Consider the following 16,561-nt stretch of genomic DNA (forward strand, 5'->3'; position numbering starts at 1 on the left):
TCAAGATTATAATGCTTTTAGATTTATTAAAGTGTTAAACGCGTGACAAGTTGCTGGTTATTTGCCTTCAGATTCTTTAATCTGTGTCATGCATTACTGGGTCATTATAGGATCAAATTTAAAACAACTTCACCCGGCCTTACACAAGTATTCAGGTGTAGAGACGTGATGCGTGACGTGTCTTTGTGAACCAACAAAGACGATATAAAATCCTGTGTTCAGAACATTGTCACGTTCACTTACTATTTATGGAATAGACTGTAGTAATACCGAGAACTTGGGATAAAATGAATGACACCTTGTTAAATGTTTAGGTACATATAGCTAGATGTATGGAATTTGAAAAGCCTTCCTTCTATATCTATAGTATTCTATCAAGCTGCGTCAGTTTTATAAACCTGAGTATAAAAATTCACCAATAATGATATCAAACTTAGAGCATTCTAGTAATATAGAATAATGCAAAGTGCCAAAGTAAGCGAGCAGTAAATGCTGCGATAAGTGTTTTAAGCATGGCAAGATGTTCCGATTACAGTAAAAACTGTGTTTATCCACCAACACATCTTTCGTCATACTGCTCCACGTTGGCATCTTTAATGTCAGGATTGTAAACATTCAATAGAACTCACATATCTCTGTAAAGGGAGAAACATCAGCGGCAGGGTGTTGAACCAGAGACATATATAACGGCATATGAATGCTCTACCACCTGAGCCATCCGATGTTTAAGGCTGTTCGTAATGCACAGTTTAGTACAGACGGATGTGAATGGTACTCTGTGAGAAAATGGCTACACTTTGTGGTAATAGTGATGTCCCATTTCAGTTACGTATCTTATAACATTTATCAATGAACGTTTGAAAGAATAACTTTTAGTTAAAAAAATTCCATACCATTTTATCCACAGACTGTGATGCAAGACAGCAATATGGATTATGAATGTAGTGAAAATGAAATGCTACTGACAGTTTTGAATAATCCATTTAGTTTCAAGGAGAAGCGAATTTCGTATCAAACTGAAACTAAACCTGAGCTGTTTTTCTGCACACCAGCTGCAATAGTTCTCATACTTACATGACAATTCAATATATATATATATATATATATATATATATATATATATATATATATATATATATATATATATATATATATATATATATATATATATATATATCCCTTTTATGCATACATCTAATCTAAGGATAAGGGGCCGGGAGGGCCGAGTGGTCTAAAGCGTTCACCGTTCCGGATCACTGCCATCTCACCTCTGTCTAGGTGAGTTTGAGTCCAAGGCTCTGCTAGCGTGGGTGCTTGGGAAAGCCTGCCAGTAGCTTTTCGTGGGTCGGTGTTTCTTCCCTGGGTTTTCCAGGGTTCTTCCTCCACTAGTTATACTGGCCGCTATGTAGAGCATATTTTGTGCTGAAGAATGGCGTTAAACCCTAGAATAATAACAAGAAAATAAGTCATTATATAGTATGCATTTCAGGAATGTTTCCGAATTCTCTTTGCTATTATCAGTACCTATTACAATTGTACTTTCAATACGAAAACCTGATAGCCATCGGGTTTCAGGTGCGGGTGTAGTATGACTCTACGTCAAGGGACCGAACTGACTAAAAGAAGGCCAATAAGGCATCCCCCTTACCTGTCATCGTGAAAATTGCCACGCCCATTGCACGCAAATGCCAATTATTACGATTCTGTGGTCTTAAACTAAGTGGCAAGAAAAGAGTGAAAACCAAGAAGTTTAGTACAATTCAACCAATAATTTATTTCCCTAGTACACAATGTGAAAATTTAAAAAGAACTGAGAGTTTTGCAAATTAAATCCCAAACGGTCCTAAAATTTATCACAAGCCCAAATGTATAAAGTTCCAACTGAATTCTAGTTTTATTCGAAATACATTCCAGTACTGAATGTGTTGGTGTGATTGTAGTCTCCATTATGCTAATATGCATGTGGCCTCTATTGTGATGATGGGACAACATTCTTTGAAGTTTCAAAATAATATAAATCCAAAATGTTCTACACTGAATTCTCTACGATTCCAGATTAATGTTCCAGTCGAAGAATATTATTGATGAGCGTTGTATCTCCAGTGAATAATATTTTGAATGAATAATTCCTCCCAAATGAAATGCTGAAACTGATTCTGCCTCGGATGTTAAATCCATGAATGAGAAATTTCCCAAGTAAAGATGATATAAAAAAATAAGAAACAAACGTATAACCAGGATGAGGGAAAAAGTTTATTTGTAGAAAATTGTAAGTTGTCAACAGGATAAAACCTGTAAACATCAGGATGAAATGGTTATTCCTTGGCAGAAATCCAATGTCATAGACTCAGATTAAAATAAACATGTATACATTAATATTAATCAAAATACTTAATCCACTATCATAGAAAAAATATTAGCTATATATTTTGTTATCCACAAAACAAACGTTACTGGCCAGGTGTAACCTGAACTTGATTTTGAACGAGGTCAAGTCCAAATGCAATTATACATAACAAATAATCACTAACAAACAATACAAAATTCAATATACGTAACACAATGCATATGAAAAATTTAACGCTCGTTGATCCTGCTTAGTTAGTCTCAGTGCAACGAAATAATTACAGTGAAATAAGTTAATACTATCTCCATGCCGGGATCAAATGCACGTAGCATATAATATTACATTGCTTAATTTAGCTCATCCATATTCCTTTACAGTAAAACATTTAAGTGACGGTTTTTAAGATAATAATATATTAATTTAAATTCATTACGCATGCGTGTAATTTAACTATATCACACTGAAAGCCTTTAAATCAGCACGACTATGTGTAAAAGGAAGTGTCTATTTCTATCGCTAGGTGGAGGATGCTAATAGCGAGTTCTAGCATAAACATTTAGCTAGTGGACTGTCTAGTGATTAGAGTCGGCAAAGTGCTGCATTATAAGCACAACTGACTCAACACAGTCTATATAAACATATATGTATTGAACTAGAATAAACCCAGATTTCTCAGTAATGTTATATTGGTGTAAATGGTGCAAAAATCTGAGGAAAGCGATTTAATTGAAAAATGAAAAACGTCCCCACCCAAATACCCCCCCCACCGCAAACAAACCCACCTACGCGTTCGACATAAGCTAACCAGCTGAACTACCTGGTTTTATTCTATTTTAACTGTTGAATAGCAAGTCATTGAATGAGTAGCATAACCTAACATTAATCAGTACAAGAAACTAGCTGAGTTATCTTTCCTTACAAAATTTCACATCTTATGTCGGACTGGAATCGGGTCATAATTAATACTTCCAGTTCAGTACCCACAAATGTAGTTCTTGTCTATTTTTAGAACATTTTTCCCTCTCTCATTTTGGTGGTGATAGAAGAGTTTTATTTATGCATTTTTGGTAGGGATTTAAAGATAATTGTTTATTCTTGAGCATATGAGGTCAGGGTGTTGTTGCATGTGTGTATTTCGGCGACAGTGCACAGTGAGTAATAAGGCCTTGGTCATGATCCGGAAGTGAAATCTGTGTCCTTTTTGGATGCTGCTATGTTGACAGTCCAGCATCTCAAAAAGGAACAGACAAACCTTTGACGAGAACATCACCGTGAAGTCATCTTTGAAGGTATTTTAGATTAACATATGATTTGTATTGATTGTCACACAGTGGAAATGTCAGTACTGAGAAACAAATGTAGAGAACATATAGTAAAATTAATTGTGTTCTATGTCCTGTCAGGGCAGCATTGATTCAACTTTAAATTGCTATAAAATTTGTATTTTTAATGATAGACACATGAGATTTTCACACAATGTGTATACTGACTGAATCAGAAGATATAATTAGAATTTAAACAATTTAATTAATTTTGTTTTAAAGTTCATTAAATATATTAAAAAATTTAAAAATAAATTTTTCCCTATAAATTCACATAAATAGTATCTGTTGGAGATGACACTCATTATTATTAGCAGCAATGTATTCCTACACCATATAGGAGTTGCAATGGATGATTTTGTTCAAAGCCTGTCAGCGAAAATCTCATTAAATTATGTAATAGCACATAGTGTTTGTAAAACATGGACAGGAAATGTAACAGCTAATGGATTATATGACCTATTGTCATATAAGGATCCCGTGACAAACACATAGAAGAAAAACATGTTCACAGACTGGCACTGGTGGTGAAGTTGAGAAGTCTAACTATACCAAAGGAGCTAGATGCATCCCATTTATGCCATAATAGTTTGTGTGTGAATGTGGATCATCTGATTCTAGAGCGTCATTCCGTATACAATAATAGGCAGTATTGCAAAGGTTATGATCATTGCATTGGCCATGGTGACTATCCAGACTGCATGATGAAGTTGAAATTGTAATATGGAATAAATTCAGGTATCATGATATATCCTTTACAACCACCCACATCCATATCAATTTATGTCTGGAATGGAAGGAGGGAGGGATGGATGGAAGTGTTGAGTAACAAAGAGAAAGGAAAGAGTGTGGTCTTTATTTTAGTAGACCATGCTGGTATCACAGTGCTTTCTTAAATACATTACTCCATCCCTTCTTTCCATCCTTTATTTTATTCATTCATTCATTCATTCATTCAATCAATCATTCATTCAATCATTCATTCATTCATTCATTCATTCATTCATTCATTCATTCAGCTAATCTAATAAGTCATGTATTGTGTTGTCATGTTATTTTAATTTTATTTTTTTTATTTTTTTTTATTTTGCTTTTTAATTTCTTTATTTGTGTCTTCATATTCAGAGAAAACTGTTTCGACCTCTCCATAGGTCTCATCAGGTGGTAGTAAGCAACACCCCACTACAGTTTTCCCTTCTGTACAATGTGTTCTTCATGGTGTCTTTGAGCACTTTCATGGTTTCAGTTACAAATAACTGCATGTAAAATACAAGAATTATCCTCTCTCACTCACGTATATAACTAGAAGAAGGCATGCTAGCTTGGTTTCAGAGAACTTCACTAACTCTTCAATACTACTGGAAGCCTAACATCTGAAGACTCCTTCCCTTCATATGTGGAAATGATGTCATGTACTTGGTTAGACCTAGCTTGCGTATTTAGATGCTACCAGATTTCAGGTGTTACCTTTCGTTGACAAGCTCTGGTTTAATTGCTTCACACCTGATAAGGAAAACCATTGATGTTTATGACAAAGGAATGGAGAGATTTTGCCATAGAAAAAAATTTGTCAACTTCAGGTTTTACATTTTCATTAAAATTGAAGTTAAATTTAAATTTTCATATAAAAATATGTATCATTTTTTAAAATTGAATTTTCTAAGAAAGTTAAACAGTCAAGTTTAATTTCTAGCAATTTCCAGGTTGGTGTTAGAACTAAAAACTAATTACAGTTTATTTGAAGTGTTTTTCTTGATTAGAAAAATCACAATTAAACTTTAAGTTTTGTGCATTTTTTGAAATTCGGCCATTTGGAATTGGCTTGTGCTTGTGTTACAGTGGTGTCAGCTAAAAGCCTGTAACTGTTCTATTCATGGATAAAATTCCTTAAAACTTTGCAGCAGTATTTAAGAGACATTGATTTGATCACGGATGGAAGTTTTGTCCATGGAGGTGAAATTGTCCAACCCTTTCAGGAATCAGGTCACAGTTAATACTTCCAGTTCAGTACCCACGAAAGTAGTTCTAGTCTATTTTTAGAACATTTTTCCCTCTCTCATTTTGGTGGTGATAGAAGAGCTTTATTTATGCTCTTTTGGTAGGGATTTAAAGGTAATTGTTTATTCTTGAGAATATGAGGTCAGGGTATTGTTGCCTGTGTGTATTTCAGCGACAGTGCACAGTGCGTAATAAGGCCTTGGTGATGATCCGGAAGTGAAATCTGTGTTCTGTTTACATGCTGTTATGTTGACAGTCCAGCATCTTAAAAAAAAGCAGGTCAACCTTTGACGAGAACTTAACCGTGAAGTCATCTTTGTAGGTATTTTAGATTAACATATGATTTGTATTAATTGTCACACAGTGGAAAGGTCAGTACTGAGAAACAAATATAGAGAACATATAGTAAAATTAATTGTGTTCTATGTCCAACTGGCCAAAATTACGGCAAGATACAAAACCTGAACGTCAGTTTTACCTAAAGTTGTTTGAGACACTGTCCAGAAGATCGCATGACAAGCCACGGGAGACAACTCTCTCACTCCTCTATCGCCAGTGGATGCTTGTTCCGAGATTTCCTTTTTATCCTTCTCATAAGTTCACATACATGACATACTTTATCAACAAAATAATGTAATAATCTCCAAGAAATAAAATTTCCCGTTGTATCAATCCCGCTTCAAAGACAAAGGTTCGCTGGCTCTTTCCAACAGCGTGGTAGGTCATGTTGGGTCACAACAGCGAGAAGATTGTACGTCGGCTCGCAATGATTTGTTACGCAGGTTTATGCCTTTTCATGGGAAAAGAAGAGATATCCACATAAGCAACTATGAGTGACATAGGAGAATAACTTTGACTCCAAGTGTGAAGAGCAATGTGCACTCAGCAAGCGCGAAGAGCAATGTGCAGTCATGTTTAATTTCAGATTGATTCGCACACACACACACACACACACACACACACACACACCCACCCACACACATATATATATATATATATATATATATATATATATATATATATATATATATATATATATATATATATATCCGAGTTTCCCAGAGTTTGCCTTAGATGTTCTGGGCATATGTATAGTACGTATGTGTCCTAAATTTAGCATAGTTCCAAATTTACACATCTAATTAACCTTATAGTAATCATATCATTGGTAATTTCAGAGATATATGCATTTTAACCTGGAATCAGCCTCTACGGACACAAGAAGGTAGAACAATATTCGTAAAGAGCAAACTCTAATTTGCGTTTTAAATTTACAACTGTCAAAGAGAAATACGCATGTTATCAACGCTGTATATCTATTAAACTGAATTTACATAGGTCAAACGTTATTCCCACCATGAAATTTAAAATGAAATCAAAAGCGAAATGAATCTTTCTATTCGGGAGTCAAATACAAGCAACAAATAGATCACATGACAGAAAAAAACTTGCTTTGTATACAATTAAATGTTGATAAATTGTTTTGTGTATTCACTGTTATTCATATTCTGATTTGAAACAATCTGAAGATTACAATCGCAATTGATAGATACTTGTAATATAAAAACTTAGGAAACTGCCTATTATATGCACGCGCCATTTGGTGTTGAAACCAAGGAAGATAACGTTTCAAAGCTCAGTTTTATAGTCAATAGAAAAGAATAGCAATATCAAAGAAGGTGGTCAAATCATTTCTCAGGGCAAATGTAACAAATGTGTTAATAGAGAGCAAACACTGAAGACAAAGTTGTAAAACTGTTTAATAATAATGTCTTCGAAGGTATATAAATGTATCTCAAAATATTATTATTTATTCACTTTTTATTGAAAATCAATAAATAATATATGTACCACACATTTTTATGGATGATATATGAACTATGGTGAACAAAATTATAAATACACACATTTACACTGTATTATATTTAGAACATTACACGCCAAAAGACACGTGCTCAAAATACTATAAATGACAATATCGTTCATTTCATGAATTACAAGAAAAATAATAATATGACTTTCTTTCAAGGCTCTAAGACCCGTTAGATATAATAATAGCAATTACTTAATGTATGATTTTATGTTTTATAAGCGGAATAATCCTGAAATGGTCTATTGTGTCCCAAATGGATTATCTTCACTTGCATCAAAATAATATTGGTTTCGACAAGTCTGCAGCTCTGACCATTATGCGGGCAAACTCCAGCAAACAAAGGCTAAAGTTTTACAGCAACCAGTGACTAAAACAGCTAAAGAAGTGTACAAGAACAAATGACTAAGTGTCCTAAGGGCAGGGATCATAAAGCTTCGTTAAGACTAACATTAGCGGAGAATATCACTAAGAGAGTAAAGGAAGGTCTAAACTCAAAACTAAATCGATGTTATAAAGTTGATGCCTATCCATACCGGCTCAGTTTCGATCATCAGGTAAACAGATGGCATGGTGCAGTGGAACAAATAAGAATAGGAAGACATAAATATATTATACAGCCAATGTCCATCCATAGCGCACTGCATCCAAGATGATGTAAGCAGCCTCTACCATCCACAGAAAGATAGTGGACTAGTTTGAGGTTTGAGGGGATCATATGATAATAAGCCAAGGAAGTGATAGAGAACGCCTAACTTTTATTAAAGAAACATCGTTCAAAAGAGCATTACAATTCCAGAAGTGGACGCGCACACGGGTAAAAGACTATTTATATTATAATGAAAGCAGGGAAATAAGCCAGTGTGAACAATTGACGAGGAACACCCGAAGAACTAATGAAAGAAACGAAAGGCCTTTTATTTCATGCACATGAGGAAGAGCCACATGTCGAGAGGTGAATCCATATTTTTAAAGTCAACACATATCGCTCCGTAAAACGTCAGAATTAGTCAGACAGCAACCCTATCAGTTATTGTATACGGCTACTCAATGTTTAAGTACTAACCCAAGGTAGCTGTGTGACGAGTGTGAGTCTGAGTTCCTAACAACAATCAACCGCGAATAGTAGGCTGAAAATCATGTACGATGACAGCATACGGCATGGAACGTAATACACAGTAATTGTTTGTAAAATGTTTGACATTATATATATATATATATATATATATATATATATATATATATATATATATATATATATATATATATATATATATATATATATATATATATATATATATATATATATACACACACACACGCACATACGTAGGCTCTCACCTCACATGCTATAGCGAAATAAACAATAAACGTAAACAAGTACGTTGACATGACCAGTGATGTGAAAAACTACGATATAAATCTTTTCATACTAGAGACCATCTAAAAGAGTAAAAAAAAATCATAAAACGAGACCTGATATATAAAGCAGCACCATTAAAGAAAGCATGAAATTCAGAGGGAGTTCGTTTTGATTACGGCCATTGTAAGTGTTACAATCTCAGGAGAAAACATCAGACAAAAGGCTTTTTACTGCTACATCCAAAACAACTACTACTACTACTACTACTACTACTTATAATTATTATTATTATTGTTATTATTATTATTATTATTATCTGACAACGAAATCCAGCTTCAGGCCTTCACGAGTAGCGGAACCTGTTCAAACTGACTGCAGAAGGGATGAAAGGCGAGTTTCTGGCGCCTCAAAACCAGATGCTTCGGACAGATTGGGCTCGTTAACCTTGGGTGGTCGCCCATCTAGGAGAAGGTAAACTCCGATTTCAAACTTTCGCTGTCTTGCGACTATACCCTCTCATGGGAAAGGCTAAGGGAGTAAACCCAGCAGAAAATCCGGAGACGGAGTCCCTTAGGCGACTTGATTAGGCATTGATTTCAGTGTCATCTCGGCAACTCCTGCTACGCAGCTGGTGCCATGACGTATCGGATTGTCCTTTCCCTTGGATCCATCAGCTGCGTGGAGATGGGGGATCAGCTGCATGGGCAACAGTTGATACTCCATATCACCCTGCCCAGGCTTGCGCCCTAGAGAGGACACTCCAGCTCCCAGCCACAGCGTCGACACAACACGGGAAACAGCAGTTTACCGGTTATAAGTCACCGCTCGATTGGCGTAGAGCCAGACGCCAGGGGTTGCTTCTGACGGTGGGAGAGACCACCATGTTTCACTGGCAAGCTACCGCCCGCCTCAAACTGGGCATCCCCCAGCCAATAAGGTGCCGTCCCGCCACAGTTCGCCTGCCTTACTAGGTGCGTAGCTTAAGGTACGCGAGTACCTGGCAAACGCACTGCCACTACTGCACCAAGAAATAACAAAATAAAAATAAAAAACAAGACTTCAAGCCTCAAGCTAGGTACCTGGAATGTCCGGACCAATGCTGACTGGGCTTTCAGATAATCTCCAGACAATCAGTGATGTTCGAAAGACTTCAGTCATGAACGAAGAACTTGCAAGGCTCAAGGTCGACATCGCCTCACTACAGGAGGCACGACTACCAGATTCCGGGTCCCTCAGAGAAAAGAACTACACCATATTCTTCTGGCAAGGAAAGAGTGCCGATGAAGCCAGAGAGTTTGGTGTTGGATTCGCTGTCAGGAACGCTCTGCTGGGGATGATAGAACCCTGCCAACAATGAAATGGAAGACTGCTATCCCTCCACCTCCACACCAAAAACGGGCCTGTAAATCTCATCAGCGTTTACACTCCCACACTAATATCCTCCACAGATACCAAGGATGACTTTTACGATGAGTTAAACTTGCTCATCGACAAAATTCCCAACGAAGAGAACTTGATTTTGCTGGGCGACTTCAATGCTAGGGTGGGTGCCGACCATGACTCTTGGCCCTCCTGTCTTGGCAAGTCTGGCGTTGGGAAGATGAATGAGAATGGTCAGCGCCTTCTAGAGATGTGCTCGTACCACGACCTCAGCATCACAAATTCATTCTTTCAGACAAAGTCACAGCACAAAGTGTCTTGGAGGCATCCCCGGTCTAAACACTTGTACCAGCTGGCCTTAATCATTACAAGACGGTCAGCCATGAAGGGTGTGCTTCTTACCTGTACATTCCACAGTGCTGACTGCGACACCGACCACTCGCTGGTGTGCTGCAAAATGAAACTTCGGTCGTAGAAGATCCGCCGCTCTAGGCAAGAGGGTCAACCACGCATTGATGTGAGCAAAACATCATATCCAGACAAAGCTGAGGAATTCACCTATGCTCTTTCCAAGACGTTTGATTCAGAACCCCACAACGGCAGTGCCAAAGAAAGATGGGATCACATCAGAGAGACTGTATACAGCACAGCCACACGGATCTTTGGTAAGAAGCAATCAGAGAACAATGACTGGTTTGAGGCTAACTCTGCCACACTCATGCCAGCCATAGAAGAGCGTCGCAGTGCTCATCTGCAATAAAAGCGATCCCCCTGCCAGAAGACACTACAGGCATACAGGTCTAAAAGAAGCAAAGTGCAGAGATTAGCACGACAGTGTTCCAATGAATACTGGCTTCAGCTCTGTCAGAGCATAAAGTAAGCAGCAGATATTGGAAACATCAGAGGCATGTACGATGGCATAAAGAAAGCAATGGGTCCCACGAAGAAACTGACAGCACCACTGAAGTCTGCCACAGGCGATACCATCCACAACAAGGGCAAGCAGATGGAGCGCTGGGTGGAATACTACTCGGAACTGTACTCCAAAGAGAACCACGTGACCAACGATGCCATCAACGCCATTGAAAACCTCCCTCTCATGGCTGAACTGGACGAGAAACCTACTGTAGACGAACTAAAGAAGTGCTGAGACGAGGGTGCAGTGCCTTAGGACATGAGATACGCTAACATCATAACCCTGTACAAGAATAAGGGGGACAGAAGCGACTGCAACAACTACAGTGGCATATCACTTCTCAGCATCGTGGGTAAAGTTTCGCACGCGTCATCCTGAACAGACTGTAGACGCTTGCTCACAGAGTTTACCCAGAGTCGCAGTGCGGATTCCGCGCAGAGAGGTCTACAATCGACATGATCTTCTCTGTCAGGCAACTGCAGGAAAAATGCAGAGAACAACACAGATCCCTCTTCCTGGCCTTTATAGACCTCACCAAGGCATTCGATCTGGTCAGCAGATACAGACTCTTCACAATCCTGGCGAAAATTGGTTGCCCTCCAAAGCTGTTAAGCATGATCCAGTCCTTGCACGATGACATCAAAGGCATAGTGCAGTACGATGGCTCAACATCCGGCCCCTTTGACATCCGCAGTGGAGTTAAACAGGGCTGTGTCCTTGCCCCCACGCTCTTCGGCATCTTCTTCGCAGTCCTGCTCAAGCACGCCTTTGGGACGTCCACAGAAGGGATTTACCTGCACACGCGATCAGACGGCAGACTATACAACCTGGCACGACTGAAGGCGAAGAGCAAAGTGCGTGAAGTAACCATCAGGGACATGCTCTTCGCAGACGATGCTGCTCTAGCCACCCACATACATAAATAATATCAGTTTGACGCCATATATACACAATACTACTTTGTCTAGTGAATAAACAATACCACTATGTATTAATACATGGACAATGTCACTTACTTTATACACAGACAATACCAATTTTGCAGTCGATAAAAGTCAATGCCATATTTTCCTCATAAAAAGACAATACCACCTTGTTGTCATATTTAGACAATGTTTCATTTGTCGTCATATATCGACAATACCAATGTTTTCGTTATGCACAGACTATCAATCTGTTGTCATACATAGACAAAGTCATTTGTCGTCATACATAGACATTACGAATTTGTCGTTATACATGAACAATACAATTTTTTCGTCTCACTTAGACAATTTCATGTTGTCGTCATTCAGAGAAAATACCACTTTGTCGTCATAAATAGACAATACCAATTTTGTCGTCATACGTAGACAATATCACCTTGTAGTCATTCATAGACAATGTCAGCTTTTCGTCATCCAGAGTCAATAACACTTTGTCTTCATGTTGCATGCAGTACATCTCAGTATTGTATGTTCTGACATTTTTCGTTGTAATTTGCATTGTGACTGAGTGAAAATAGTCGAAATGTATCGAAATGTCAATTCTTTTAATCTCCGACTCTGATTTGATTCCCTTAAAGTTGGTGTTATTTTTCATCTTCTTCTGTCTTGAAAAAATAATTATTTTAGACCTAATGCACTAAGCTTTGACTGGGACACAAATAAATTCACTCTTAAAAGGTCCAGGAACGTTCGCAGTCATTGGTGGGTTACCAAGTATGTTTATCTCTGTAAAGAGAATCGTGTCATAAAACGATATTATCCACCACGTCTCTAAAAGTTTTCTGACTCTACATAGATAAATAATGAATCTATATTAGCCAAGAGTTGTCTGGTCCTATCATCGTATAGTTGTCAACGTTTTGCAATGAAGTGTGTACTTAAGTTATTTATGTAACTATACCACTGTATCATATATATTACAAATTAAAAACCAAACATACAGTAAGGAAGCAATATGTACTATATGTATCGTGCATTCTTGCACAAGTGAGTGTGAGCTTGTTTATATATTGGCCTGAAACAATGATTCTGTCAGTGTTATACGTCCTCGTAGATCGGACATTTTGTTCATTTACGCATACGTCGTAACCTTGATGTGTGATTGAGGTCTTTTTTTATGCACATTGCCCTATGACTATGCATCAATGTATTTAAATGGATCTGCCCAAGTTAAAACGTATGTTAGAGTAACCTATATTATATCAGTCAGTCACCTCGATTATGCTTAGTTCAAGACAGATTCGCATGCTTCAAAGCCATCTTAAGTAAAAGGAGTATCGCATCATGACAAGAGCTCTGGTTTAGATTATATCACGTGATACTTTAGATTTCTGCCTCGAGCTTCGATCAAATCATGTCAGTAGCATTTTCTCCAATCTGCAGTTAAAATCCAATTACAGACATTATAATAACTTAATTATAATTCGGCTCATAATCTTCCCAGTTTTGTATAGGAGCTGTCGGATTATCTGGGAACATGAACATTTTTAATATACAAAATATTTATACTACGTTTGAAAATGTCTGGATTGTCAGTTCATATAAATATCACTATATATAAAATTTTGAAACTTTACAAGCTCGAATGGCCCGTTTTTTGTACATAATCTGGGCTTTCTAGGATTCAGTAGTTATATATATATATATAGTGCAGTGAAATACCATACACAAACAGAGATGAAGATTATGGATCAGAACTTCTCTTGTTTATGGGTGGTTTCCTTTGGTTGGGATTTGTATAAATGCTTTCTGAATGGGAGATAGTACTTGGAGATAGATGATTAAATACAAGGAAGTGCAAGCCTACCTAATACCACTTACGCGAAATAATATTTGGCAATAAATACCAAAAGATACAAGTGAAACAAAATTTATGGCAAGTCCAAAGTAATGCAAACTTAACACATGCTAATCACAATATCGAGTTTTGGTAAATACAAAATAATGCAAACTTACCACATGCTAATCACAATATCGAGTTATGATAAATACAAAATAATGCAAACTTAATACATGCTAACCACAATATCGAGGTTTTTCACACATTTAGAAAAAAATGCAAATGTTATGGCCTACATAAAATTATAACAATGACAATCTCCAGATCTTTTCAAAGACAGTAAATCTAACTGAAGAAAAATTGAATCATGAAACAGAGGAATTCGTACCTTTCTAAATTTGACTAAAATCTAGAAGTCTCAATATACATTCATATTTACGAATATCATCTTTCATACTTCCAGAAGTACCATGTTTCAAACAGACCAAATCATTTTGCTATTTTTATCGCATCATAGTTCCTGGTAAAATGACTTATGTTATGACAAGATAAGAGTAACATCAACAGACTGCTCTGTTATTTTCATACACGTATTAGCGTAATGGTCATGTCTATAAAGTGGTTGTCCGGATTTTTTCTCTAATTGTTGAGAGTGGTTAGATTCATACAAACACGTTGCTAAAAGGTAGCTTGTCACCTTGTTCAAAACAATAATGTATTGTAATTAAACTTCTTTTCACCATGCAAGATTTTACATAAAAATTGCTTCTTGCAAGAACTCAAATGCAGTGATGTGTCTTTGACATTAAACATTAAGACGAGTGATACAGAAAAGAGGATAAAGCTACAAGGAATACACTAGCTGAAAGGTGATAAAGTAACGTACACATCTATTTTATACGATAGTCAAGTCTTCTTGTCTGTATGTGCTTGCACTCTTGCTGGTGCGGGTATGGCTGAGAGGGAGAGAGAATAAAATATTTTCTGAGTCACAGACTATAATTTAACCGCGAAACAGTTTTTGTCCATATACAATTTTCGCAAAGTCCCCATCGGGGCAGTTTCTCTACAATTGTCTACAATTGCCTTTTTATGTCCTTTGTATATACGGATGCGTTGGTAATTATACCACATGCGTTTACAACTCACTTTGTGAAGCCATATGTAGCCCCTTTTCCCCAAATTCAAATATCAGGATTAAGCGAATAATTGTATAAGAAAAGTGAGCTTACCTAATTTCAGTGGGAATACGAAAAGGATTAGAAGCAAAAGACTGACACTTTCACGAAAATCCATCATTCCTAACTTTATTGCAGTAGCAGAACCTGATTTTTGTTCCGGTTATAATTCTTCGGATTTTTTAAGATAAAATGTTACACGCATGACAAGCTTTTAGTTACGTGACTTCCGATTCCGTAACCGGTTTCAGATGAGTCATTAATTGGTTGAATTTAAGTAACAAACTATAATCTAAAATTAAAATCTGGCATGACAAAAATATTGTCACATTCACTTACTATTTATAGAGTACATGACAGATGTTCCGATACAATGATTAATATTTGTTTTAGTTTGCCTGTATCGTGATTTACACCAGATAAGTCATTGTATGGTTGGATAACTAAGAATATGAATGATGACTTTGATTCAAATAATCAAGCGTAGAGTGGTGATGCATGTCGTTACGGTCTCCTTGTGCCAACAAAACATGCATGGTTTTGTTATATTCATTGTATGTCATGTTTACATCCGCCAATTTAGGAAATACACATACACATATGTAAATATATATACATCCACCCCATTTCATCCACTATACTATACTGGATTTAATTAGTACTGTAGACGAACCGGACGAATAAAGTGAGTACAGAGTATAAAGCCACAACATTTCCATTTTTATTTCTTCTCTATCTTTCTCTCCGTATGTCGTCTATACATCATATATGGAGAGTCATATACGCTGATCGAGCTATTATTCCCATTTCTTCTTCTTAACTGTCTAATCTTTTTTGTGTTAATAGATGCTTTATTATAAGCATATAGCCAAAGAGAAATATCATCGAAAAGCAAAACAAAATTAAAACATTTTGACAGATTTGTTTTAATATTGGGCTCGATATACTTGGCATACATAAAATTGCAATATAATTTCATATTCACTAATGTGAGCCATGGGAAGCAGAACTATGATCACTATTTACTTATGCATTATATTGTTGTACATAATTATATCAAGTACATTATGGGTGGATATAGAAATGATGGGACTAATTATATAGAAGAATCGGAAAAAGCCTAAAGAAGGATAAAAAGTAACATGGAGTATATATGGGTTTGGCTAGCCATGATTGGTTGATAATGAAATGTTAAATTTTGATAATTGAAATCTTTTGAAAAGCTTATCCTGTTTGTAAATGAGGAAAGCAGACATAATGTTTTGTTGATGGAATTTTCACTCCTTTTACTTAATTGAATATGGAAATCCCGTTAATTTTATTAACACCTGATTATTTGGTGCCAAATTGAAAACACATGTAAAATAGAATATGCAGCGGGACATATGACTTTCTCCTCACAGAAGCCTGCACCAAGAATG

Source organism: Sinohyriopsis cumingii, chromosome 16, assembly GCF_028554795.1.
Source record: "Sinohyriopsis cumingii isolate HCF-2022 chromosome 16, ASM2855479v2, whole genome shotgun sequence".
Taxonomy (NCBI): Eukaryota; Metazoa; Mollusca; class Bivalvia; order Unionida; family Unionidae; genus Sinohyriopsis; species Sinohyriopsis cumingii.